Raw genomic sequence first — 25,343 nt, 5'->3', positions numbered from 1 at the left:
GGCTTTTTGTGCTTTGAGGAAGGGGGCCCGCAGTAAATTTCGTAAGACCTTTGTTCTGCCTCCAATGTAGTTATCTTCTTCATTCGCTGCACTGCAGCTTTTGTTGGCCTAGCATAATCACACATCAAGAGGGAGAGGGCTGCTATTAGACTGAATCCGTATTGTTTGTTAGGTTATGAATCCCTAGTAAACGCATTATAAGCTGGATTAAAAATATTTCTTATAATTATAATGACCAATAAATAAGTTTAATTAAAAAAATAAAAGAGCATAAGAAAGTTGGCGTAATAAAACAAACTTAACTACAGAGACGCCGTGAATTGATCAATAACATTCCAAAATAGTAGGCCATTCATTTTGATTAGTTAAACTCGGAGTTACTCCGCTAGAAAACATTCGAAATTTCGACACACTCGGGGTACAGTCCCAGTATTCGGTCTTACATCAGTTTTCCCTATGTATGAAGTTTCACTAAGCCACTTGGTGTAGTTGCCGATATTTTTGGCGTTAAGATACACGAAATTTTTCACAGTGCATCGAATAATATCATATATGTGGGTGCAAAACTGTACATGAAAACTTTTATTACTTCCAAAAAAAAAAGGCTTAGAATTAATATTTTACTTGTCTAGATAGACATTTCAATCATGTCAATAAGTATAATCAACAAAGTCACTTTTAAATTGTTAGTCCTATCAACTTGTTTTTAATGTCATTCGATTCAGAAATACATTAGAAAGAATGCCTTACTCAGATTCAATCCATCTTCCCCTCGGTAAATTCAAAATGACAGTGGGACAGTTAACACAAATCACTTTCCCCAGATTATTCCCCTACTCTACTTCTTAAGTTCAAATCGCTGATTTTATATTGTGACTTTCATTTTCTTTAATATCTTCCTTTAGCAGTTAAACATTTAGAAATCGGTTTCTCTCATGTCAGAAAAGAAATTTTTTCTCAAATTTTCCCGTTTTAAAGGATTTTTTATTTTTGCGTTGATTGCATTGATTGTTTATGTGTTCTAATAGAAAGCTTAAAAAATTCATGATACGATCTTATAACAATTAATCTTACAATAAGGTCTTCATATACACCAACATTTAAAATAAAACATTTCATACATATTTGAAATGAGACAGGCTGGGATTTCGGCGGATAAATTTTAAAAATGTTCGAGAAACCGAAAACAAGATTTTATTTGTTCAACTCGTGTTGTTCGACTTGACTAAAGCAAAAAATCATTAAAAAAAAGCGAATATCGCAATGATTTTCACACTTATAAATGATCTCAATGTTACATTTTATCTTACTAATTTAAATAACAGCACTGCTGCCATCTAGTGCCATCAAGGTATAAAGTCGATAAAAATAATGTCTAGCAAAGAAATTATCCTCAGAATTCTAGAAAAGTATGAGCAAATAAATGTTAATTCGAATAATATACTTCTATTATTCTTTTGTAGAAATAATTAGAATTAAAGATATCTTATTTAAAATTATATCATTACAGTTGATAAAATTCTTTTCACAAATATATTAGTACAAATATTGATGTTGTAAGAAGAAAGCTATGTCTCGCACGTATATAAACATATTGTTACATAAAGAGTGGATATTCATGAATTAGGAAAATAAATTAAATTCCCTCGCATTATCTTTTAAATTTCCCAGGTAGCAAAACGATATTTTTTAGTATTAGAAGGATGCATTATAATACTGCCTTGTTAGAAAACGCTAGACTCCTGAATCCTATTTTCTTATATTAGAGCTAATATTAATAAGATTAAATAGAATTCGATTTAACATTCGAACTTTTAAAATTGTCATCTATTTCATTAATTAAGGACACTTTTCAGGAAACTTCCTATTGCTAATAATTAAAAGTTTATTCATGGAGGAAAACAATAAACAAAAATTTCCCATAAAATATCAATTTTCACCAATGCAATTTTATGCCGATAACAGAAGAAAATACATTAGTGAAAGTAAATTCGGTTCGCGATTAATCAACTGGAAAAACTTTTTCAACTGTTGAGGTGTTACTTCTTCACGATTGTTATGGGAACTGGTGTTACGCAGTTAGTTCCTAACATATAAGGGGCACTACAATTTTTCATCTCAAAAAATCATTCAAGACCTGAATGCTAATAGAAAAATGACATTGTCTACTAAGAAAACTAAAAACTCGTAAGAATATAATGAAGTTTTTAAATGATAAGAAAAAAGCGCAAACTTAGCAAAACTTGTAAAAAAAATAAATGAATCGTATTCCAATTATCTAATCAGAACCAATTATCTAAACTTATTTACAGAGAAGTATTATTATTTACTAACGAAATTCAACAAGCCTTTTTGAGTAAATATTTGCAAACAATAATGTTAACTGTAACGTAGATGACTAAAAGGGTTGCTAAATATTCTTAATTAATTTACTAACGAAATTCAACAAGCCTTTTTGAGTAAATACTTGCAAACAATAATGTTAACTGTAACGTAGATGACTAAAAGGGTTGCAAAATATTCTTAATTAAGGATACATAAGCTTGATCAAATTATCTTATTCTAATGTATCTCTAAATATCCATTATTTAAGCAAAATTCATTCTTTCTTAAAATCTTTTCAATTTTTGTTTAGTAACCGAATGTCAAAAATCTCATTGTGGATTCATTCATTATTAAAACTAACAATGTAAGATTTTAAGAATGAACACAAAACATAATTTTAGAAGATATGAAATACTTGATAAAAAAAGCAATCTTTGCATACTCCATCAAAATCAACTTACTTCTAGCATCAGATCTGTGATTTATTCTTGTCTACGTATATGTTTTCCTAGAATTTTTTTTGACTATTTTCTTTTTTATTTATTTATTTTGTTGATTTACGATTCTGATTTTACAGTTTGCTATCCTTAAGCAACGGGAGTTAAGCAAACTATAGATAAATTATTTAAATTGTCGCCAACTCACCCTTTTCTTAGCAGACTTTACATTGACACAACTTGTAGGAATGCTTTGCACATTTGCATAAGGTATGCGCTCAGTGGGGTACATGCGAATGAAAGATAACAAGATTCTTTTTATAATTATTATGTAACTCTTTAGGACATCAGAACAAGTTATATGTTAAAGAAAATAACAGTAATTGATTAGGTAGTTTCATGACAGTGTTATGAAATGAGCTTCAATCTTGTTTTTGACTATCATCCTACTTTCGTTTTATTTTTGTGCAAAGTTTTCTCCCTGTCTTTGAAACTTTTTTAAATCCAACAACAAAAAATTATTTTTTATTTTTGAACAAACAATTACAATTTAGAATTATTGGATATCATAAGGGTTCTTATGTGTCACCATTTAAAACAACGAAAACTTTTAGTTACTGCTTGGAAAAACAGTTCACTCAACAATGGTACATAATATCGGTACCGGTACTGAATTGGACCCTCAACAAGAAGTACTATCACATGGTTTCCTCAAATTTCTTATCAATCCAGTTCTTGCTTCTGTTGCCTCATAGAAAATCTAGTCTCGTTTGACTGAATTTTTTTTTAACTATTATTCTATTAAAGTAATCTAGATAAATAAATTCAAGTGAGTTATTTATGTATAAAAGTCGCAATATTTGCACAAAAATTTAAAGTTGTTTTGTTAATAATATTTTTTTCAGAAAAATTGTTCAGAATTTACTGCACAGATCTCTTCTTCTGGTTCGCATTTATTGTTTTATTCATTTATTAAGTTTAAGTCGTTTATTTTAAATTTACAATCAATGGTAATATTTTGACAAAATAGTTCTAAAGTTACAAACTTCAATGTCAACATTTTTCTACTCTCTTAGAAATACACACAGAGAAAAAATTCTGATAAATTTACCATACTGTATGTAAAAGCATTTATGATAAAAATAAGAAGGAAACAAAAGCATAATTCTGGTAATAAAATCAAAGAATCCGGTATTTAAGCCATTCATATAGTAACGGTTTCCACTCATATGGTAACGGTTCACCGGAAATTCTGGTTTTCAAAATTATAATTCTGATTATCACACATTTAATAAAAATACAAAGCTGAAAAGCAAATTCATATAATAATGATAAATTTATATAATAATAGTAATCGAAAGAATGGTTTTATGCCATGCTTTGAGGAATCATGATGAAATTGCAAAATTTTGACGTAAGTCATAAAGCTATATTTTATTGTTAATTTTACCAAAATCATCAAACTCGGTAAATTTTAGCATATTCTAGTAGTTTTGACCATACAGTGTCTTGAACCGGTTACCTTAAAACATACGAGACAATGTTTCTTATGAATTTTATTTGAGGCAATAGTTTATCTCCATTAACTATAATTGTTTAATAATGATTCATTATGAGTTTAAAACAGATGCTGCTTGAGACAATCATGCTTTAAGTATTCACTGAAAATTTTAATTTTAATAACGTCTTATCATTAATAATTTCAGTTCTTTATTTCACTCTTGGATTTTCAAAACCACTTCAGATGAGTGCATGAAAATGGTGTGTCTCCGCTCAATCGAAATATGTGTACTACTGATTTATAACTCATTTTTGGTAAGATTATGTTGAAATTCTCGGGTATGATAATCTTCCCCAGCAGATATTTTATATTTAATAACCGTCGTTTTGGGTTTATGACTACTAATGTTCAACTCCGTAGCCTTGTAATTTTGAACCCACTCCAGAAGACAAGGGAACTCCTTGATCAAGTGTTTGAAGGCATTTTCCTTCGTGGAGGACTTTTTGATGGAACTAACCCGCATTTGCGTTACACGGAATAGAGAGCCATGAAAACCTCCCACGGTTAGCCTGACGACAAGAGGACTCTAACCCTCGATCCGTCTACCACTGAGGATATTTTAAGACGGCACTGTGGTCCTTGCGAGCAAGGTGCGGAATTCGTATCAACCATCTATCGCTGGGATTCGAAACCAGTTTACCTCACTGGAAGGCGAACACTCTATCCCCTGAGCCATCCCGGCTCTCTCCAACAGACATTATAACCATCGTTGAACAGCTGACCCAATCTTTGGGTTTGCGACTACTAATGTTCAACTCCGTAGCCTTGTAATTTTGAACCTAATCCAGAAGACAAGGTAATTCCTGGATCAAGTATTGGGAGAAATTTGCCTTCGTGGAGGACTTTTTGGTGGAGCTAACCCGTATTTGCGTTACATGGAGAGGAAGACCGCTAGAACCTCCCATGGTTAGCTTGACGGCAAGGGGACTCTAACCTAAGATCCGTCTACTACTGAGAATATTTTTCGTTAGCACTGTGGTCGGTGCAAGCAGGGTGCGGAATTCAAATCGACCAGCTGTTACCGGGATTCGAACCACGGTCACCTCATTGGGAAGCGAGCGCTCTATCCCCTGGGTCACCAATTAAAAGGAGTTTCAGGAACGCAAAACAACTCTTGTGAAACATAAGACACAATTAGATGATGATTGTTTTTAAAGAACGTCGCCTAAAACATAATCACAAATGGAAGGAAGAACAACTTCCATAGAAGGTAGTACTTTCAGAGTTGGAAATAGTGCGTTTTTTTTTTCCTTCTTTGGCATCAGCTCCTCCATTTCCCTAACCAATTGATAATTACATAAATGCCTCCATTTATTTAATTATATATGGTTTTCTTTTGTAGTTATATCATTTTACCATTTAGTTACATTCATTCAAAACGACAATAGTAGTTTTGGGAAATTTTAGAAACTCCTTGAAAGTTGAAATTTGATAACTAAGCCACAAAAGGCAATTTAATGAATAAAATAAAATAAAAAATATTCACAATGTTATTTAGTGATTAAATAAATGGGATATTTATATATTTCACCATAGGTCAACATGGGAGATATGGTAAACAGACTCTTACTCAAGGGCAGTTTGTTGGTATTATATAAAAAGGAAAACATGAACTTTTTTAATTTTTATAAGAAATAGGTAAAAATTAGCTTTTAACAACAAAAAACCTTTTAGTTCATCTTAACAGCAAAATTGATCTGCTTTATATCAAAAGTGGGATAGTGAAACACCAGGACAGTAATGTTCCTTTGTTATAAAGTATTTACCACCATTTTTCATGTTCAGTAACTCTGAAATGTACAAAGTGATCATAAAAAACTTGGCCTACTTAAGGATCCTTAGCGAAAGGAGGTATTGTAATTCAGAAGTATGAGCTCGAGATTCTAAGAACGGTGGCAAAGTTCACTGCGCTCACGGTTACTGTTATAAGTACAGAAACTTTCGAATAGTAACACCCATTTTTTTCGTTGCAAAATGTTCAAAGCATGCAAAAATCTTAAACAACGCTGGACCGGTGCATTTATCACAAAAAAAGCAGACTAACTATGCTCGGCACACAAAAAGCAGCACGACTTAAAAAACAAACGAAGAAATTTGCAAATGATAGAGTCGTGACTACAATCACAATAATGACGTTCACCAGTTATTCAACGAAGAAAACCTATTTATAAAAAAAGGAAAATTTGGTTCTTCAGTCAAGAGCTCGTACATGCCGACTGGCAAAAGAAAGTTCGTGGTGAATTGGTATAACTCTTTTATTAAAATGGGCTATGAAAGCCTTGCCTGATTACCATCAAAACCATCGCCAAATACAGGGCCCTATTTGGGGATGGTTGAATTGGAACGCTAAAATTTAGGGCCGTCAAAAATTCAGGACTGATTAATAGTTATATTGCAAGTTTTTATTTGCTGAATCTTAGATATAATTTTATATTCTTTGGAATTCATACGAGCTATTATAATTTATGTCTCCAAATATGTTTAATTTCATTTCAGTTCCTTTATATCAGGAGTGTTATTTTAAAAATAACAGCATGGAACTTTTTGTTAGCTTCCAACGTCATAGAAATTATTTGTAATAAAAATTTCAATAATTGCAAATTTCTGAGTGTGTGGAGGTCCCTAAGAACTGCTACGGTCAGGAAAAATAAAAAATCATAGATTTATTGTGATAATAAACCATTGATATCAAATCTCATTGATATTCATAGATCCCAATCTCATTAATATTCTGAATTATTCATCGAATTAAAGAAAGAATTAATAAATTAAGAAACAAAATATCTTTTTCTTTCGAAGAGCTTAAATGTAGATAAGAATGTAACTTTTAAATTATAATTTTTCTTAATTCATTTAATTTTATTTTCGTATTTTAATGTGCTCATTGTAATATGTAAAATAATTTGCTGTTTTATTATCGATAAATGTATTTCAATTATACCCATTTAATTTTATACACTTTTATTTCATTATAAGTAATTTTAAAATATATTAAATATGTAGCTAAGGTATACTCGAAATATGTGCTCTTAATAACGAACTTGTTCTGCCAAGAATAATTTATTTTTAAAAATGTTTTCAGATCTAAATTAATTCACTTTTCATTCAACAAGTCGGTTCTGTGTCTATGCAATTCATTTATGATTTTAGTTTGATAAAAAAAATAATAACTGACTTCATTTTTTCAGTTATTAGTTTGCAATAATTAAATAATAATATTAATTATCATTTATACATTTTGTCAGTGTTTCAATCGTTAAATGCGGAAACAATTTTAAAAATAATATGATTGAAATTTGAAATTCCAATGTTTAATATACGCTATATGAAACAAAACATGATTTTTATTAACCATGATTAAATGCCTCAATGTTACGGCCAGAGCCCTAATCACGCCAAACCCTAAACACGCTCCTGGTCAAATATATGGCCCATCTGTGTGACTTAATAAAAAAATTCGAAGAAACTGGCTGCACAGTGATAGACAGAGATCCAGAGGGCCAACTTCCTGAGGTTATGAAACTGCGTCAAATAGTAATTTCCGAGTTGTGTATTAGAATACCGAAATAAACAGTTCTAAAGCTACCACGCTATGTTCTTCACATGTTTCTATACGGACACACCGGGAACCATCAACAGCATATTTCTTTTCCGATATGATGACTTCACATTTTATATACGGACAAAGCCCATTTCACCTTGACTTGCAGCGTCATTGCTAAACATTGTGTGCACTGAAGAATCTGCATGCACAACGGGAATCCGCATACCTTTGTATGACGCCAAAGCTATTGTATGGTGCGGCATTTCAGTTTTTCTCCGTCCGTACTTCTTAGAGGAAGCGACACCAAGAGTTTGTAACATGAAAATCTCACGCTATGCAGCCATGTTGCAAAATTGCTTCATACTAGAATTGCTGTAGCGAATGACACCGATTGGATACAAAATGGCAGAGCTCCACATATTGCGACGTCTGTTCTCTGGAAACAGGCAATCTCACGCCATTTCTTCCGATCTTACTCCGATGGATATCTAGAGTGTACAGTCCGCAAACTTGAAAGGGTTTTAAAGACTCTATTAAACGTGAGATTGCAAACATCTCTCCTGCTATGTTACGCCCGACTTGAAAGACCACAGCATGCATTGTGAAATTGCCTAAGGTGGCCCTCATGTAGAATATTAGTAATTCAAATAAACTTTTGTTTGATCTGTGTTGTCATCAGTGATTGTTGTCATACCTCTTTCATATTCAAATTTTCTCCAAGCGCCGAGTTTGTGTGTTGTTTTGGCCGTACGCAGAGCTGCCTTTCGTGCAATGCGCATCCGTTTTTTCTGACATGTGGACCAATCCAACGCTTTTTGTATGAGCTGAACATTTTGCTACGAAAAAAATAGACAAGTTCCTAAAACAGTGATCATGAGCTCCACTTAGCTGTCGTTTTCAAAATCCTGAGATCGTATCTCTAAATAATTATTAGGTTGAACAGCCAGGTTTTTTTTATGACCACCTTCTATAATTGCAGTAAGATAGGATATGTAAAAGGCTGCTTTTAATTTGAAGTAAGAACAATTATCTTAGGATCTATTAATTATTAAAATTATTTTGTAAATCCAACAGACCAAAAAGTGAGCATATTAAGACGAATTAGAACTGTCTTTAACAGAACAAAGGCGGATTGAAATTAAACATTAACAAAATATGTAATACAGTGGACAGATATAACACCATCTCGTGCTCGATTGTAAGCAATCGACTATTGACGATATTCAAAATACACCAATATTGATGTTTTCGAAACGAGAATAATTCATGAATGGTGTAAATGCGTGTGAGCTAGAAGTAACCATTCTCCATTATCGGTGTTAAGATTTAACTACTGGATTCAACTGGTATCTTGATTTACTTTAAAGACTACATGAACGCTTCATTTGGTGTGAAACAGAAATTAAGTATTATTTCACATATTTCTAGAATGATTTAGTATGAAAGTCCGAGAAATATGACATAACAGATTTTGCAAAGTGGAAACTATGCATAATAATTTTTAACTCAAAAAATATCTTGATCTGCCATATTTTAGTCTTCTTTTTTTTTTCTCAAAATGATACTTTTAGAAAAATTGATTTTATAAATGGTACATATTTAAAACCTCTTTTTACTTTTTCATTTGAAATTTTTAAGACGTATGAAACAAATTATTTCACAGTAATAGTGGGTCAATTACGGAAAATTCAACAGTCTCATATGCCTTGACTTATTCTTTCATTTTACTCCTTAAAATTCATAATACTTTCAAGTAAATAAATTACACACTATTTTGAAATTGTATTAATGACACAATTTCAAAATGGTTCATAATTCGCCATTTCAAACTTTCGTTTTTAAATAAAATAAGTCATATCAAGGAACTTTTGCAGCGAAGCGAATTATTCTCCAGTAGCAGTTTCTGAAAATTTTTCTTTGATAAATATTTAAATTTGTTAATAAAAGAATACTAGAAAATTTCTTAAAATAAAAAATAATAATTTAAAAGAAACGAAATTATGAGAACAAACAACTCTATAATTGGTGCATTTTTAAAACTATTCGTCATTTTCTGCCCAAATTGTACGCTAAGGTTTAAAAAAAACACGTTTAAAATAAATATAGTTAAATACATAACCATGATCAAAACTAAAAGAACTAATTTAAAGGCAAGTAAATGTACGCTTACTAGAAAGAAAAAAAGAAAAGAAAAAAGGATAAAAAGAAAAAAAAGCTTGAAACTTCCCTTTGATCCTCTTCACTGACATTATTTTTTAAAAAAATGCTCTTCAAATTGTAATTCATTGTATTCTTACGCAATCTAAACTTAAAGTTGTTTGATACAAATATTAATATCTAAATACATCAGTCGGGCCTCTATTTAACGAAGTCGCTAAATTACGATAATAAGTTCGTTACATAGAAAATTCGCTAAATAGAAAGTCACCTTTTGAAATACTTAAATGACACAAAACAGGTTTTTAATTCATAAACACTAGACATAATTAAAATAGCAATTAATACACCTTTATCTTGCAAAGTAGTATCTACTATTTATTTTAAAAATCTTAACCATGAAAGAAATCTGCATGGAAAACAAGAATAGAGCAAAACATTATCCAATACATGCTACATATATTTTCAACTAAGAAAAGCTGAATTTATGTATAAAATTATATGTGCATATATTATAAAAGTAATGTTAAGCATGCATTGCCACATGCGTTCTTAAGTTTAATTGCTACTGATAAAATCCGTTAATTTTGTTTGAGTTTTTCGTTTGAAATGCAAAAAAAAAAAAAAAAACGGGGCAGGGATTTTACTGCTTTCAAGATTCAAAAATCAATTCAAGGGCATTTCCCTCATAAAATGCGTTAACAAGTTTAAAATGTTATGAAATTTTACGGAAATGGGGAAAGTGGATCTCAAGGAAAAGTTCGCTAAATAGAAAATTTACTTCGCTATTTGGAAGTTATTTTACGAAGAAATTTCCAAAATGTTCTTGGTTTCACGAAAAAATTCGCAAAATAGAGAAATTTGTGAAAGGGAAGTTCGTTAAATAGAGGTCCGACTGTAACTTATAATATATTTATTTTTAAGCTTTTAATGTGTTTTATAAGAAGGAATTTCGAAATACTCTAATTCTTCTGAGAAAAATTCCCACAGTTGATTAAAAAGTAATAAACTGGTATTTATATGTTTTAGAGTTAATACAGATTCTTAAATAGAATGATATTTGAAGAGTTCATAGCAAGTTCGATTCGTCTTCAATTTATGACATGTGTGCACCATAAAATTTCGACCACTATGATCATACAACATGAAATATTCCTGGAATCTTTTTATTGTGCTTTGAAAATAACATCGAACGAAAGATAATTTGATGAGCGTAGATCACGCAATTTTTATTTCCATTGGAGTATTGTATAGTGCTCTGGATTTCCTTGAAATATGTTGTGAATAACAAAGGTTATGACACAATCATTTCCCAGAGACTTTATGAAAACTATTGTCATTTTTATAAGATCTTCTAATGAATAAACTTTTAGAAACGATTTTTTATACAATGGTCAATTCAAAAAGACAAAACAAATCTTGAAAAAAAATTATTTCCATGAATTATGTATATTCGAGCATGGATTGCTAATTATGTAATGTATAATGTTGCATCTTTGTAATGATGCAAGTTATAATTTTAATAAAAAAAAACTGTTGCAATTGTTTAATAATAATAATTGCATAGTATCCAGGGCTGCTAACTAACTACTACGCTTTTCTCAAAATATTTCACAGAATGGTAGACAATTAAAAATAAAATCTTTAAATATTTTTGGTAATTCTGTCAACATTACAATAAGAAAACAAAGTGGGGTTGAACTTTTGAATCATTTACATGCTGTGCTGTGGAATCAAATTTACAAAACAAATAATTATACATTCAAACACAAACTTATCTACCACTGGAAGAAATTTTCGGAAAAAGCGTCAAAAGTTGGTCGTCCAGAGTATCAAATATTTAAGACAGATGACAAATACAGAAAGAAATTTGACGTGCCTTGAACTACATGTAAATATTACAAGGTCCTTTTAACGCAATCATTAATTTCCATAGATTATTATATACAATTCAATTTAAGCGTATTTAATTAGCCTATAAAGTTAAGCGCATAAAGTTAAAGACTTTGTTTTTAATAATAAGGAAAATTTAAACAACAGTTACAGTTCCAAAAACTTTTCTGATATTGATCGATCAATTAAGCAACTAAAAAAAAATTTGTAACTACAATCAGTAATCAGTTGTAATCAGTCCGAAATTTCATAAAATTCCTATTAAATTCAGAACAATCTAATACTGTGGGTCTGATACTTACATTGGTAAATTTTAATCAATGGCTATTCAAAAGAGGGATACAATGTTTGGTAACCACTCCGCCTTCGGATCAGTCATTTTATTTCACTAAAATTAAATTGCTCCAAAGTATATGAATTATTTTAACGTAACTAGTTTAAAGTAAAACTAAACTGATTGTTTATACTTTTGTGAATGTGTTTCTAAAGCGTTATCAAAATATTTCATTTGATATAAAAGTAATATTTTAACGTAACTTCACCTACAGAAATAATAAATTTGCTTCTAATAAACGAATAAAAAAAATTAAAAATTTCATCAAATTGACAAAAAGTTTACATTACGTTTCTAAAATAAAAATATTTTTTTAAACACAGAAACTTATTGCTAAATTATTTTTTAATCACATCTTTATTAATTTTGCGCGTACTTTATTTTTCTAGTACTGTCAGTACTGTTATAATTTAAAATAAAATAAATCTTTTACTGTTATACGATGCAGTTACTACAACATATAAATTCTGAAAAACATAAGATCTCAGTTATTTAAATTCTTTTCTATTAGTTAAAATGGAAACACTTTAACTACCGTTTCTACATGAATAATATCCGGTTTAAGCTATTCTAAAACTGTATCACTGTTTTGTTTTAATAATTTTCAATCTTTCAATGTTACTTTTCGCTCATATAAATCAATGTTGAAAATTGCTTCAATCTTGTTAATTAAAATTACCACATTCTTTTTACAAAGTAAAAAATATTTGTATCTATTGTACTATTTCAATATGCTCCTTATTTATTTCACTCTACTTTAACTCCTGTTACATCATCAATTCGATTCTGTTTCTGGTAAAAACTCTCATACAAAATCATTATTGCTTTATTCATTTATTTGTCTATTGATGCAAAAATCATTTCTTCAATCAATACTGAAGAATAACCTAGAAAACCTTTAAAGTAAAAAACTCAAAAATGAAAATTGACATAAGAAGTGCTTTGAAAGAAAAAACATTGAAGTTTGAGTTAAAAATACCTTAAAAAAGTAACCAAATAGAGAAATTTGTTTTAAAAGAGTTTTTCAAAAATTGAACAGCAACATTGATGACAAATAGAGCCTAAGAAATAATGGAGTGCAGAATGAAAAGAGCGTTGGAATTAAAAGGGGAATTTTACCCTGCTTTGAGCAATGGAACTGAATATTGCAGTTTGCCCTGAAAAGAGTTTAACAGGGAAAAATTGAACAGCAACATTGATGACAAATATCAGAACCTAAGAAATAATGGAGTGCCGAATGAAAAGAGAGTTGGAACTAAAAGGGGAATTTTACCCTGCTTTGAGCGATGGAACTGAATATTGAAGTTTGCCATGAAAAGAGTTTAACAGGGGAAAACTGAACAGCAACATTGTCTGAGAAGATATCAGAGGTTGAACAATAGTGAAGTGTAATGTAAAAAGAAGGAACGATGAATTTAACATTCCAAAGACGTTTTCAGAGATGGAACAGAATATTTAAGTTTGCTTTGAAAATAGCTTTGCAGGGGGAAAATAAAACATTGTTTAAAACGACAATATGAGAGCGAACAAATACCAAGTTTGTGCAAGCAAAATACAAATGTATTTTTAAATCAAGGGACTGAAAATAAAAAACTTCACTAATTGTTATTTTAGTGATTAAATAGATTTATTATGGTAAAGAATATATTGGTTTTGTCGCGAATGAAAGTACTCGTGAGAAGATTCAAATGAGATCACTAACATTTCGTAAAATCACATACATATATATATATATATATATATATATATATATATATATATATATATATATATATATATATATATATATATATATATATATATATATATATATATATATATATATATACACCGAAGAGCCATTACATTATGACCACCCTCCATCTATAACAATTGGCTCGCCCAGGTTTTCATGGTTTCTCGGCCAGGAACAATGTTTTCATGGGGCGCATTAGGACCCATAATCCTCATAGAACAATCCCTGACGTCTGTAAGCTACTTGATCATAGTTGCAGACCGGGTTCACCCATTCATGGCAACAGTTTTTCCTGCGGGAGATGGTGTTTACCAACAGGATAATGCACCATGTCATAAGGGTCGAATCGTCATGGATTGGTTCGAGGAACATTCCAGTGACTTTCAAGTCATGTCTTGGAACCCAAATTCTCCTGACCTTAATCCAATAGGGCATTTGTGGTCCTTTTTGGAAAACCAAATTCGTGCTGCCACGCTACCCCCTCGCAATGTGAGGGAATTGCAGGACCAGTTGGCGAGCGCTTGGTACCAGATACCTCAGACTACCTTTCAGCACCTTGTGAAATCAATGCCACGGCGGGTGCTAGCAGTTTTGAGAGCTAAAGGTGGTCCTACATGTTATTAGCAGGGTGGTCATATTTTATTTTATTTTCTGTTTTTACATGTTATTTTTACTTATTGTGTTCTATTTTATTTGTTGTAGTTTTTGTAAAAAAAATTTTTGAGTGCTCCTTACACTATTGTATTAATATATTTTGCTTTGACTATATTGATACAATATCAGAAAGCACTCTTTTTTGCGGATATAATCGTGTGGGCTGATGAAAAGATTTTTCCGGTTTTTTTTAAATAAAATTTCATCCCTTTTCTTTTTTTTAAACTGTTGTTTGTTATTTTTTTACTTATTATTTTCCCCCTTTTTTTCATATGTCCATAATTTTTCTTTGTTTTATCTTCATTTTGAACTTTTATATATATATATATATATATATATATATATATATATATATATATATATATATATATATATATATATATATATATATATATATATATATATATATATATATATAAGCTCACCGAACAAAAAATTAGTCACCCTACCCCACAAGCACAGTTGAATCGTTAGGTTTCGTTACATGACGCAGTGGTCAAGTGACGAGCACAACTGCGTACACATTGCTTCAATGTGATCAAAGGTAAGTAGCTATTACTAAGATATTTTTGTTTGAATCGAAAATTGTGTATAAATATGGGTAAGTGTAAGGATGTATGATAGAGTGGCAAAAAGGGCCATTGTGTGTAGCCGTGCCCATGGTCATACGGTGAATGAAGTAGCTGGATTTGTTGGTGTTTCAAAGCTGACTGTTCAACGTGGCTACAAGGAGTGGTGTTATACACGTGGTCACGAAAGACGACGTCAGAATTATGGTTGGAGAAAGAAATCCTGCACGAAAGGGTCCGAAAACGTGTTTAACAACTTGTCAAACGAAATCACTTCCAAACCCGACAAGAATTGCTTCAGTTAGTAAACGAAGGTCTATCCCGACCTGTTAGTGAGAGAACATTGTGTCGGGAGTTACATGCAATGGACATTTAGAGTCGAACATCTCGTAAGAAGTCATTGCTCACGCAAGCACATGCAGCAGCACGGCTTCAGTGGGTTAGAAGTCACCGAACATGGACAGCAGCTGACTGGCGGGATTTAATATGGTCTAACGAATCACGTTTTAGCCTTTATTCAAAAGACGCACATCGTCGAGTGCTACGAAGAGCAGATGAAGCATCTCATCCTGATTGTATGCAAGGTCAGGTTCAAGCCGAAGGTGGGCATGTCATGTTTTGGGGATGTTTTTCTCATTATGGATTGGGCCCTCTCACTGAGGTTGCCACTAATATGAACCAACATGTTTATTTGAACATTCTGGATGATTAGATGTTGCCTTTCAGTCACCATCTTCATGAAGAGTTTTTGTCGATGCCCCTATTTTGCAAGATGACAACAGCAAAGTTTAGCGGTCGGAAGAATATGTGACTGGTTTTATGAACACTCAGACACTCTTTTACATCTTGACTGACCGGCAAAATCATCTGACTTCAACCCCATTGAAAATTTGTGGGACATCTTGAAACAACTGGTAAATCGCCGAAATCAGCATCAGCAAACAAAATTTGTATTTTTAAGAAAGCAAACATTTTATTCAAAATGACGATAATAAGGACGCTTGTGAAAACGACATTGAAACTTTTTTGTATTTAATATTTTTGAAATTCATGAGAATACCTTTAATTTGCAATGTTGCAAGCCCATTTTCTATTACAAAAATGGCAATTTTAAGAAAAATCATGGTTTTGGAATTCAATGTAGGAGTTACATGTAGAGCAAAAAAAAAAATTTTTGTCATGAAAATTACTAATAAAAACTATCGACTTCAGAAAAAAAGTTTTGACTTATTAAGTTAAGAGTTCGATAAATTTGCAAACTTACATCGAATGTCAAAGTTTTTATTATTTTTTTCCAAAAATTTAAACTAGAAATTTAATCTTGATTGTTGTCGTCGTAAAACTTTCTCTGTCTCCATCGCCAATAAGTTAGCTTATAACTGTTTTTAAATTTCCCCAGCATTTAAGAAATTTGATAAATTCATATCAAATAATTAGTTTATGAAATAACATAAAACAATCAATTTGTGTTATTTTCAAAAGTAAGTACAATTTGAAAGTAAAAAGTTTAGAAAGTATTTCTCCTTAATAAAATTATTTTTTTTTTGTACCAAATAAATATGCGATTCTTTGGAAATGAACTTCGTTAAAAAAATATGCACTATCTCGGCAAAAGTATCCGGAAATCCAGCGGTATGGACTTAGAGTGTCTTGAGACACATATTAATAGGATATTGATCCCCCTACTTGCCAAGGAAGGGAGAAATCTCAATAATGAAAATATCGTCAAGGTCTCTCTTGACGATGTTAATGCGATCGCAAGGTTCCGTCTGAGAGAAAACACAGTGTAAAAAGACTCACAGATTTGTGAAATAAATGCAAATAGAGACCTTACCAAAACTATCATCCTTAGAACTGGTCACTATCGAGGTACGAAGATCCTGTGAGATGGCAATAGTAGGACCTACCGTCTCTGCAATAACTGTGATGATATTCCACTGACACCAAAATATATTTTTGACTGCCTTGCCATTTTAAGATCCCTGGTTCAGCTTGGGGAATTCTCCCCCTTTAACATCGAGAATCTGTACTCCGACAACATCAAGGAGTTAGCCGGCTGTGTTTTGCACACTCATGGATATTTATAGTTCTCCCCATGGACACGACACCAACCAACCATTGGTCACACTTTTGCATCGATGACAACCTGCACACGTCTGAGAAGACTTCCACCAGTTTTTGATAGGAGGCCATAAGAATTGACTTCCATCACAGCTGTAGTGAGTGCTTGCAGTGAGGATAGTCTAATTGACTGGCTACGTAATCTGAGTTCTATTTCGTCCCAAGCGTGTTCTATGGGATTTAGATCGTGGCTCTGAGAAGGCCAGTCCAATTTTTGAACACCCATTTCGTCAAACCACGTCTGTGCAAGCCTCGATGTGTGAATGGAGCAGTTATCATACTGGAAGAGAAATGGGCCTTCCCCGAAATATTGCCATGGAGTTGGGAGTGCAGCATTGTCCAGAATGTCCACATATCTCTTAGAGTTCATGTTTTCAACCACAAGAGCTAACGGACCCAGTCAAACCACAAGAAACGTTCCCACACCAATATGGTTCCACCACCAAAATTACCGGGTGTTCGAGTACTTTTGACCAGAAAGTGTATATCTACGAACTTTCTGTCTGTTGCACATATAAACCTAAAAGGATTTAAACAAATTTTAACTGCAAACATAAGGTAGTTGGAATTGAGAAGAATAAGTCAGTGAAGTTCAAAAGAATAGTGTAGAAGAATGTATCATTAAAGTTTAGAAGAATATATCATTAAAATTTGTTTCCTTGTTTTATTGCTACTTTTTAAACTTTCAAGACGTAATCCAGATAACTTCTCGGTCTTTAGGAGCGAACTCATCGCCATTGACGTCGGATTGGAAACACTCCTAAGTGACACTGACTCTGAGGACATTTGGATACTTAGTGACAGTAGTAGTGCAATTCAGCACCTACAAAATTGTCATCAGGTCAGTGACCATGCAGGTTTGCAAATACTGGAAAAACTAAAACACATGTCCCAAAAACGAGACATTCACATTCAGTGGATACCTTCTCACGCACATGTGTCGGGTAATGAAATTGCTGACATGTTGGCCAAAAGGGGCTCCATAGAGACTTTGACTAGTCGCGACTCTCTCACTTTCCAAGAAATTTCTTCTGTGTGGAACAGAAACTGTAAACAAATGTGACTAACTCCCCCTGCTCACCACTGGTATTGTAGAAAGCGCCCCGGCTGCATTCTTGAGGAGGGGGATCAGCCAGATATGACAGCAGTTTCAAGACTAAATAGTGGCCATCTCAAAGGAATGACTTTTACCTCCGGCTGCAAAATTTTTCCAACCTGCAATAAGTGTCATGCAGAGCCAGCCTTTCTGGAGCATATCCTGGACTGCCTGGGTCTGGGTTTGGAAGACAGTACACATCTCCACTTCTTGTTATTGACTTTGCTAGAATACATGGACTCATGGACCAGATCTAGCTGTTGCTAGGTCATGAAGGATTAGTAACAACAACAACATTGCTACTTTTTAAAACGACACTAATTGTCTATTGATGACGGCCTGAGAATCATTCATAAGGATGATCTGTAATGGCGCAAATTAAATTTCCGTATAACTTCTTTAAAAACAATTACAAATAATTTTTAAAAATTGTCTATAATTTCCCACAATTAATTGAATTTTATTGCTGTTAATTTCCTGCATCAAATGTTATTTAATACGTAAGTATAATTTAAAAAATAGAAAAATTCTAGCATTCATGTATATCGGCAGAAACAACAGTAGTACGTATTGATACTTATTCATCAACATGATATAAAAAAAATTTACAAATATTAATGAGTTCAAACGTTTTCTAGAAAAGAATAAAGTTAATACAAAGTTTCGAAGAAAGTTTATGATATGGATATTTAGCTAGAAATATCTCAAACGAATAGCAAAATTCTGCAAAAGTAGCTGAAGTGTCAAGACATCGATAACCCCTTTGAGCTTAGGTCATGACCGTTAAAAATAAAAATGAGTCGAAGAGTCAGGAAAATAACATTGCCAGGAGACGTTCACTTTTTTATTTGATAACCTTCGTTGAATAGCCCACCAAATGTTAGGGTTTACGACTACTAATGCTCAATTCTAACCCAATCCAGAAGACAAGAGGACTCCTTAATCAAGTATTAGACGAAATTTGCCTTCTTTGAGGACATTTTGATGGAGCTAACCCACATTTGCGTTACATGGAGAGGAAAACCACTAAAAGCTCCCACGGTTAGCCTCATTAGAAGGCGAACACTCTATCCCCTGAACCATCGCGCCAAACAATAACAATAAGAGAGCACTCTGTATTCAACTGCTAGGTGCTAACTAAATCTCGCCGAAAGTCTTTTTTTTTTCTCGCATAAGTCAATCATTTTAGCATTTATTTGTGTAACTGATTCTGATTAATAAATTGGTTAGTAATTTGAATAATAATAATGTAATTGTGATAATTTAATAAAATTTTAAATTTTTGCTTTATTAATTTAATTGTTCTATATATCAATTACAATATAATTGACGTAATTTATTCATTAAATCAATTACATTATAATTAATGTAAATGATTCTATAAATCAATTACTTATTATGCAAATGACAATACAAAAATATATTATGCAAATTTGGTTTTTGAATCAAAATATATATTTCGGAGGGAATAAAATTTCTCTCAATGAAAATTTTGGTGAATTAGATTAAGGGTTCGAGTGATTAAAAAAATATAACCAATAAGCGTTTATTAAGTTTAAACATTTCACACAATATTAAAGAAAATGTGTCTGACGAATGCGAAGTTTTTCCTTCCGTAGACGAACAAACTAAAAGCAGCTGTTTAGAGCTATCAATGAAGAATAATACGAGAATAGAAACAAATGTTGCTTTTTTTTAATATATAAAACAGACAGATAATGACACGTCTGCTAAAAGAATAAATTAATATATATATATATATATATATATATATATATATATATATATATATATATATTACACAAAATATAGTTATAATAGAAAAAAAATTTGTATTCCTGTTTAGCTTCCAATTATGAAGGAGACATTATTAAAAAATAACTTAACTGCACATAATGAAATTATAAATGCTCCAAAGTATATAAAATAAATATTTAATATTTATAACTTTATACAAATAAAGAAAAAATATTAAATAAAAGTGTATCTAATGTGTCTCTTTTGTGTGCGTGTGTAGTGTGTATATGTGTATATATATATATATATATATATATATATATAGATTGATTTGTAAATTCTTATAAATCCTTCAGTTATGAGTAAAATGTTGATTTTTTTTTTTTACAGTTTCTCTTTAAATCATTATTAATAAAATTTGAATAGATTAAATACTATTAAAAAGTTAATTTACTTTTAAATACTTATAATGCACATGAATATTTGCCTTATTTTCAATCAAGAAAAACTTAGATCATAATGAATCAAAATATATTTAAAATAATCACACAAAAAATCGAAATATATTTTCATTTTTAAAGAATTTATGAAACTTTCGATATAGAGAGAGAAATTGTTAATATAATTCGAAAAATCACATTGTTCTATGAAAGAGGAAGTTCCCTCCATTCGCCCATGACTAATCCTACTAAAATATGTCCTACAACCAATCACATAAGTTATTTTGAAAATGGTTTTTTTCCAGTATAACTTCCTTCTACAATTTTCCCACTTATGATTTAACCGTAGTGCTACGGCAACCCCTTAACATTGACTTCTGGGAATGTAACGATGAGATAAAGCATCAAAACAAAGTTATAAATGCAAATAAAATAGCCTTCAATAATTATTATTTTTTATTTCAATCGTGAAAACTCTTGTAAAATCATAAAAATTGCTGAAATTTAAAATAAAAGGGTTTAGAATAATTTATTTTTGTGTCTCTTACTTGTTTTGAATTCTGCACCAGTAGGCTGTTTGAATTTAACCTCGTAATCCGTATTTTCCGTCTAGACTGTAACGGAATAGTTTGAGAAGAAAAGTTACGCACCTGGCCACAACTTACATTTGCTTTTCAGGCTCAGAAGGAAAAGATAGAAAAATATTTTTGCGTGAACGTAATAGTAGCTTCTGTTCTACCCACTGAACATATGATAGTTTCGCGCGTTTACTTTTCATTCCTTTCGCCTCATTGGTTGCAATAATTATAATGAGTCACGCGAACTTGGCCTTAATGTTAGCGTGTTAACAATAAATGAGAAGCCTTTTAGATCGTGTGTACCCCGGGGCTTATAAATTTTTTTTTTGTTAAATTGTGATTGAAATCAATCAAGACGGCAGAATTTTGAATTTTTAGTTTAATTCAAGTTAAATTGCTGCTTATTAAATATCCAAATCCTAATCGAAATATAATATCCCGCATATGTTTCAAAATATATTGTGAGTCACATGAGTGCCTACATTATATTCCTGTTAAAACGGCATTTTTATTCTTTACAATTTCACAAATAAATTTTATACTTCAAAATTGCTGAAGAACAATAAAAGTTCGTTATAAAGACAATTCATAAAAAGAAAAGAAACTATCGTTCCAAGGAAAAACACATTCTATATTAGAATAGAATATTGTATTCCATGTTGAAATATTCTATATTTTGTTCTTCTTTATAACGTTAAAATATCAATAATTATACTGAAAAATTAAATAGACATATTTACCTCTTTTTCTACAATATTTTCTATATTTTAAACTATCTAAATTTAAAACACTTATCTTGAGTAGACAACTTTTGCTTACAGATTGTAAATTGAATTACGTAAAGGTAGAAATGTCAAAGACAGTAATGTTTCAACTACAAATTTTCAAATCGTAACAGGATTTTGCACGAAAAAATGAAATGAAGTGCAAAACTTTTGACGTCATAACAGTGAATGTTGATTTTAATAGTAAGGTGTCAAAAAGAGGTATAGGGTAGTGTGATAATAGAGTTGAAGGCGAAGAGCGTGGCAGGAATTCAAAAAATAGCGAAAGGACTTTTCTTGTGTTAGGAAGAAGACGACTTAGCCGGTGCTCGCATTCTCATTGTTTTATAAATATAAGAGGTGAAAATTGCAAAGAGGAACTATATTGATTTCAGAAATAAATAAAAATATTTTCCATTTAAACTTTTCTGTATAATAATGTAACTTAAGTAACAGAAAAATTTAAAAAAAAAAAAAAGAAAATTGTCGTAATTGCGGAAGGCTAGTAATTTTAATTCATTATAAACGAAAAATTTTGGCATCTTTAATATTAATAGTATTTTGACCGTGACGTGAAAATTTATCGTAATAGCGGACTATCGTAATAGCGGATATGATATACTCTTTATACCGAGCTTCTGTTGTAATACAAACGTTGAGACCAAAGCTTTCAGTAATTGCAATTTTTATTTTAAAACAAAAATTAAATTGTAGAGGATATAATTGTAACAGCTGTGTAAAAAAAAATATCCTTTCTTTTTTTTAATAAAGAAATGCATATATTTACAATACAAGAACTTTTCTTTCTGTATTTAGCATAAGCATTCTTATTAACCCAATTAACAACTTTCTTGAAAATTCTCATTTAATAATTTAGTTATTTCCTTTGCAGAAAAAATTGTCTTATAATTTTTGGAAACAGTTACGCTCCTGGTTGCTTTTAAAAATTAACAAATTGTCATTATTGTCGTATGAAAGACAGTCTCGTTTTAAGGTAAAAATTCATATTAATTTCGAAGATTTATTTTCATGTTAAATGAAACAAATACTGAATTAGTTTTTTATATTGAATAATTTTAGATTTTTTAAATGCGTTAAAGTATGTTATAAGAGTATTGAAATCAAGCATATTCATTTATTTAGTTCTACATTGCAGAAACAGGAATTAAATTTTATTACATATAAAAATAATTTTCACCCAAGCAAAATTCCTATTTATTCGAAGAATAAAGATATTAAAATTACCATATATTTAATTATTTAATAAATTATTAAAATTTCATTTTCAATATTAGAATTAAAACATTAGAATTTCTTTTCATTTTACATTTTTTTTTAACTCTTTAGCTTAGCTTTAGGAAAACAAAAACGTCCAGCTTAATGATAGTCGCTGAAATTATGTGAGTAACTTAAATTACATTAATTGAAATTTTAAGAATAAGCCCATAGGCTATGGCAATGATGATAGGCAGATATATTTCAATGGACTAGATTCTTGAAAGTGTTTATTCGTTTTCGGCGATACGGATTGCTGTACCTGAGATTTTTTCACCAATTTTTATTAAATTTTTTAATTAAAAAAGTATTATGCATTAATTTTACTATTTTAAAATTCTTCTTTGCAAGCAGTTTGCAGAAATAAGGAGAAAAATTACCAATAAGCATATGTGGTAAATACTACATTGCAGAAAGAGGAATTAAAATGTAAAAGTAAAAATAATTTTCTAACTATAAGCGAATTATACTCTAAGACTAATATTGAGAATAGATAAGTACATTAATGCGCATTAATATATTTAAATACTATTATACTATTTCTATCTAATCTGCGATTAATTTTGATTAAGTAATTAGGCTGTAATTGAGCACATTACTTTAACTTAAAAATAGGTGGAATAAAATAATATTTTCTATGAATTTGAACACCACTGATTTTAAACGAAAAGAAATGTTGATTGGCTGTGAAGAGCTACATAATCATTTCTTCAGCTATTTTAGTGTTAAATATACAGCTTTAAGTTTTAAAAATCTTTCTTCCATTTTGCACACACTCTCAAAGCCGTAAATTTAATTAACAAAAATTATAATAATAATATACAAAGGATGTTCATACGATATAAGTGATATCAAAACTAAAGAGCATTGAAATAGCATTGGCGGATGGAGGCGGCACGTTACCATTGAGCACATGTTACGTCATTACCAATCAGGAATCGTTTTGGATTGGATCACCTACGGAAGCCTTTTTGGGCAATTTAAATGTTTAATAATTTAAAAAAACACATTTGAAGGAAAAAACAATCATATTTTCGGATTCAGGAGAGAATTTCCAATAAGTTAGGATTGAAATTTTAAAAAATTAGGGGATGCTGTAATTGTTCATTTCAAAATTTTCTGTGAAGAAGTGAAAACGCCGTTCTCATAGGAATACAATGCAGGTGCCAAATTGCAAATAAGTGTATTCCATATTTCGTCAACATCTTTCGCTGTACCCATTTATTAATTCCTACTTTTATTTTTAGGCTACCAGAAAGTTTCCACCTCAACGATCCTCACCTGATGATGAAGAGGTAAAGGGGCCACCCCGGCCAACCGAAACGACCCCTATAAAGAGCTTGGCTTAATATTCTCTAGGCATATATAGCTATTTTCTCTTGGCGCTTACCTGATAATGAGGTTGCTGTATAGCCTGATATGAAGAAAGACTTTTTTTTTCAAGAGAGAGAAATTGAATTGTTAGATTTCAAAGGGAAAATTTCTTTTCCAAGAATTCGAAGAAGCTACTACTAACCATCATATCATTCTATAGCTAGCTTATATCGTGAATCAAGATAGATTTATGTATTGTTTCTGCAATTTTAAATAAACATTAGAATTAAATAAAATTTCAATTATTCAGAACACTTTTTCTAAGCATTTAAAATATTTTTAACGAAGTCATTAAAACCTACAATTATTTGATTACTTAAAATTAATGATCAAATGTTCTTATTATTGTAATAATTATTAATTTTTAACTATACAGTTCATCATCTGAGTCAATGAGGTGTGGAACACATATAAGAATTTTACACAAGGTAAAAACATAATTATAATTTTGCTTCAGGATTTTATGTGATTATGAGTAAACAATTAGTTATGTTGGATGTTACAAAATAACATAAAAGCGAGGTTGAAAACTTGACCAATAATTTACTAGGTAGGAGACATTCAAAACACTTAAAAATGTTTGAATAGCCAAATTAAAAGAAAGTAGTTTAAAGGCAATTAGAAAAAAAAAATTATCAATAGGATTATTTTATAACCTTAGAGGTGTCATGCAATTTCTCATTCTTTTCAAAAAGTTTTAAAGCTTTCAGAGGTTTTAGATGACCGGCAATGAACTACGTACGAAAACA

General features: G+C 30.8%; 1 long non-coding RNA gene across 1 annotated transcript in view; it reads left to right on the top strand.

The window, feature by feature from the left end:
* The window catches only part of LOC122270570 (uncharacterized), a 142,885-nt gene extending 118,027 nt beyond the window's left edge, over nucleotides 1-24,858 (top strand). Inside the window, exon 3 of the long non-coding RNA XR_011638247.2 lies at nucleotides 24,468-24,858. This is a non-coding gene — a long non-coding RNA (uncharacterized LOC122270570). The remainder of the gene's footprint in view (nucleotides 1-24,467) is intronic.
* The last annotated feature ends 485 nt before the right edge of the window (nucleotides 24,859-25,343 follow it).

This window comes from Parasteatoda tepidariorum, chromosome 11, assembly GCF_982258835.1.
Source record: "Parasteatoda tepidariorum strain Cologne lab strain chromosome 11, Ptep-v5.0, whole genome shotgun sequence".
Classification (NCBI taxonomy): Eukaryota; Metazoa; Arthropoda; class Arachnida; order Araneae; family Theridiidae; genus Parasteatoda; species Parasteatoda tepidariorum.
The sequence above is the reverse complement of the archived record's forward strand: the minus strand, read 5'-3'. Positions and strand labels throughout refer to the sequence as shown.